The sequence below is a fragment of the Octopus bimaculoides genome, chromosome 5 (genome assembly GCF_001194135.2).
Source record: "Octopus bimaculoides isolate UCB-OBI-ISO-001 chromosome 5, ASM119413v2, whole genome shotgun sequence".
NCBI lineage: Eukaryota > Metazoa > Mollusca > Cephalopoda > Octopoda > Octopodidae > Octopus > Octopus bimaculoides.
Window position 1 is genome coordinate 25,394,905 of NC_068985.1, and position 5,224 is coordinate 25,400,128.

Genomic DNA, 5,224 nt, shown 5'->3' on the forward strand with positions numbered 1-5,224 from the left:
TATATAGTGGAGGTGCAATGGCCCAGTGGTTAGGGCAGCAAACTCGTGGTTGTAGGATTGCGGTTTTGATTCCCAGACTGCGCGTTGTGAGTGTTTATTGAACAAAAACACCCAAAGCTCCATGAGGCTTTGGCAGAGGGTGGTGGCGAACCCTGCTGTACTCTTTCACCACAACTTTCTCTCACTCTATCTTCCTGTTTCTGTTGTACCTGTATTTCAAAGGGCCACCCTGTCACACTGTATGTCACACTGAATCTCCCCCGAGAACTACATTAAGGGTACATGTGCCTCTGGAGTGCTCAGCCACTTGCATGTTAATTTCACGAGCAGGCTGTTCCTTGGATCAGCTCGTATATGTATATATAATGTGTGTATATATATATATATATGTATGTATGTTTATATATCTACAGTTGATCTGGTCAACGGAACAGCCTGCTCGTGAAATTAATGTGCAAGTGGCTGAGTACTCCACAGACATGTGTACCCTTAATGTAGTTCTCAGGGAGATTCTGTGTGATAAAGAATGCAACAAGGCTGGACTTTTGAAATACAGGTATATATATATATATATATTAATCGAAGTGTACAGTATTATATATCCATATATCCATTACAGCCGATCTTACCAATCGGTTTTGCACTAAGGGTTCAACGGAATGTTAGGTAACAGTTTGATAATGTAACCCTACTCTCTTCAGAGATGGCAGTAATGGAATAGAATATGGCAACTGCTCTCTATTTTGGGAGGAGAGCAGACGCATCCAGTTTGTAGTTGCTGTGAAAAAGACACACACAAAATATTATATGTGTACATTTATATATGCATGCAAACACACACACACACACACACATTATGTGAAACAAAATCATATGTAATGTATAATATAATCTGTGTATACCATTGCTAAAATAACATTTTAAGTTCTGATAAGTACCAAGATGAACAGTAAATGACATTTCACAAGCCATGGAAATAAGCATGAACTCATGTCCTTATGATTGTGAGCCAAAAACCTTAAACACTAAGTCACACACCTTCACATAATCTGTAAATGGAACAGTTAAAATGCACAAGACTTATCTCAAGTTAAAAAAATGTGACTTTGTTTTTGTTATCTAGATTCTGGTGGTGTAGCTTTGTATCTTTGTTAGAAACCAACTCCTTCCTAACAAGATGATTGCAAATAATTGAAAATAAAAGAGAATATACAGACACACGTCCATATCTCTTCCATCTGTGGATATACTAATAAAATTGGAAAAATAGCACAATGCCCATGATTTTCAGAAGCAATTTTTTCACATTCAGAATTGTTGAAGCATGAAGACATTATCACCCTCAATAATTCAATGCTCCCCAAAATTCATCAACTCTACTCTTGATGTGCCTTTGCACCCAGTCCCCTTCATGGCACTTTTACCATTCACTTTTCGGCGATCATTCGATAGTAGTACGCTAGTTGTCAACCAGTTTGTCAGCTGGTCAACATGTCACTTATCACTCGCATTGCCGAATTGATGTAAACAAAGACATGTTGACCAGCTGGTTGACCAGCTGACAAACTGGTTGACAACTAGCGTAGTACTATCGAATGATCGCCTTCACTTGACTTATTACCACTTTTTATCTCCTCCTGTATTCTTTTCCACTGAGTTGTAGCACACTTGATTATTGCATGCAATAAATTCATTATTATTATTATTACTATTATTATTATTATTGAGTGAGAAAGCAGTGCATGTCATCAAAGTGACACTGGAGTAAAATATATGAAGCCCAGTATACCCATCATGACTACCCGACTGATAAGGGCACACCAGGCACATACATCATAACCATTACATAGTGATCTCATATCAAGATAAACAGCACATGACCTTGCAGGTGGGGGCCAAGTTAGAATTTCCTTCAAGTTGAGTAGCCCATCCTGCACGAAATAATAATAATAATAATAACTTCTGGAGGAGTTACCTTAGTCCTATATTATTATTATTATTATTATTATTATTATTATTATTATTATTATTATTATTATTAATAATATTATTATTATTGTAGGAGTCAAGCTAGCAGAATTGTTAGTGTGTTGGCAAAAATGCTGAGAGGTATTTCTTCTGGTTTTATATGTTCTGAGTTCAAATCCTACCATGGTCAACTTTGCCTTTCATCCCTTCAGGGTCAATCAAAATAAAGCACCAGTTAAGTACTAAGGTCAATAGTATCAACTAAACTCCCAACCTTCAAACTGATGGCATTGTGCCTAAATCAGAATTTATTATATACACACATACATGCGTAAGCATACACTGATAGACACACACATATATACACATACATACGAACACACCTATCTACCTACCTACCTACCTACCTACCTACCTACCTACCTACCTACATACACACACACATACATACATACATGTTAACATGAGAAATCTGCTGTTACTCCAGAGTACAGATTCCCTCTCTGTTCGGAGACACAAGCACTTATACACACATGTACTCACACACAATGGTAACTTCTGCCTACCAAATTCAATCACAAGGCTTTAGATGGCTCGAGAATATAGCAGAAGACAGTTGCTCAAGGTGCCACGCAGTGGAACTGAACCTGAAACCATATTGCTAGGTTCTTTGGATATATAAGTAATTACCCTTACACCATTCTTGAGAAGTTGGTCCTCATAACATGAAAGAAAACGTGACAAATCTGAAAAGCACAACTGCAAGTCATTGAAGGCACTGTGAAAATATATTTAGTGCATAAAAAGTGCATTTCAACACGTGTACACATGCAAGTATATGTCAGTGTACCTATATATAAGTTAAAACATACACATCCACACATGCAATGACGTCCGTGCTTACACATATATATGTACATGCTTAAATGCATATATACATCTGTGCATACATACCCCACTGATGTTGTCTAAATTCCAGTGGAAGAGCTGTGTTTCTGGGTTAGAAACCAGCTTTTTCTCCATTGGCAAGAAATTTAAAAGATGAAAGACAAAAAGAAATAATGAACAAATAAACATGCATACACACACACACACACACACACACACACACACACACACACACACATATCATCATCATCATCATCATCGTTTAACGTCCGCTTTCCATGCTAGCATGGGTTGGACGATTTGACTGAGGACTGGTGAAACCGGATGGCAACACCAGGCTCCAGTCTGATTTGGCAGAGTTTCTACAGCTGGATGCCCTTCCTAACGCCAACCACTCAGAGAGTGTAGTGGGTGCTTTTACGTGTCACCCGCACGAAAACGGCCACGCTCGAAATGGTGTCTTTTATGTGCCACCCGCACAAGCCAGTCCAGGGGCACTGATAACGATCTCGCTCGAAAATCCTACAGGAGCCAGTCAGGCGATATATATATATATATATATATATATACCACATACATACATACATACAGACATACACACACACACACACACACACGTGCATTTACACATGTGCATATATACATATATACATATATACATATCAATGTTGTTAAAACAGAATGCAAGCCAAAAAGCATTTCTAAACAAAGGGACCTAACTCTTCCCTACGTAACGGAAATCCAATGCAACCCATTTTATAGTTATGAGAATTATATAATTGATTATGATTCTTTTACTCTTTTACTTGTTTCAATCATTTGACTGGAGCAACGTCTTAAAGGTTTTTTTAGTTGATCCCCAGGCTTTTTTTGAAAGCACTTATTCTATCGGCGTCTTTTGCTGAACTACTAAGTTACAGGGATGTAAACACGCCAACACTGGTTGTCAAGCAATGGTGGAGAGACAAGTAGAAACACAAAGACACACACACATTGTTTGTTGGCACTCCGTCGCTTACGACATCGAGGGTTCCAGTTGATGCGATCAACGGAACAGCCTGCTCGTGAAATTAACGTGCAAGTGGCTGAGCACTCCACAGACACCTGTACCCTTAACGTAGTTCTCGGGGATATTCAGCGTGACACAGTGTGACAAGGCTGACCCTTTGAATTACAGGTACAACAGAAACAGGAAGTAAGAGTGAGAGAAAGTTGTAGTGGAAGAGTACAGCAGGGTTCGCCACCATCCCCTGCCGGAGCCTCGTGGAGCTTTTTAGGTATTTTCGCTCAATAAACACTCACAACGCCCGGTCTGGGAATCGAAACCGCGATCCTATAACCGCGAGTCTACTGCCCTAACCACTGGGCCATTGCGCCTCCACTACACACACACATTGATATACACATATATGTATATACGACAGACTTTTTTCAGTTTCCGTCTTCCAAATCCACTCACAAGGTTTTGGTCAGCCCAAACCCAGAACCATGTGGTTGGGAAGCAAGTGTCTTACCACACAATCACACCATGATTCTTTAATTGAGAAATGTGCATTGGATGATATTGTGTTCTGGTAACACAGATACATATGGAAGGCAGGATCATGAGATCATTGAACAGGCTACATTTCAACTCTCTGAGATCTGAGTTCAAATTCTGGCCAATTTTTATTTTTTATTCATTCAAGATTGAAAAATAAAGTACCAGTCAAGTATTAGAATTGATTCTTCTCTTTCTCACTTTCTGGATAAAGTTGACAGATAGCCAAGACACACTGTCATGTTGGTGTGTGTGTGTGTGTGTGTGTGTGTGTGTGTGTGTGTGTGCGTGCGCGCATGTTTGTGTGCGTGTATGTATATGCATGTGTGTTTGTGTATGTGTATGTGTGAATGCATGTACGTATGAGTGTGTTTGTATGTATATGCATCTGTGTATGTGTGTCTGTATGTTTGTGTGTATGTGGGTATGTATGTGTGTGTTATATTAAAAAGGCAAGGAGCATGAAAAGGAGGCAACATGAGTGGGACAAATGTTAAAAAATGCTGTATTAGTTTAATACTTAAAAGGGGAGAGGAGTCTGACATTTCAGACGCTGGTCCTTCATCTAACAAAAGATCAAAAAGAAAGAAATAAAAGGAGAAACAGTGGAAAAAATAAATAAGAGGCCAGGCTAAAGATCGTGTGGGAATGCAATTTTATGGGGGCTTAGGAAGGGAGGAGACAGCCAGCAGGGTGGTGTGTTCATGTATAGGAGTATATCCATGTATAGTGATGGATATGTGGGAGGTATCTGTGTGTGAGTGGTACTATGGAGTACATGTGTTATGTATATGTGTATGTAGGTCTACATGTATGTATTTGTGCATG

At 39.1% G+C, this 5,224-nt stretch overlaps 1 protein-coding gene across 1 annotated transcript in view; it reads right to left on the reverse strand.

Annotated features, from left to right (window-relative positions):
* Positions 1–5,224, reverse strand: part of LOC128247899 (cadherin EGF LAG seven-pass G-type receptor 2-like) — a 64,481-nt gene that overhangs the window by 19,240 nt on the left and 40,017 nt on the right. The gene's annotated exons all lie outside the window — the stretch shown is intronic.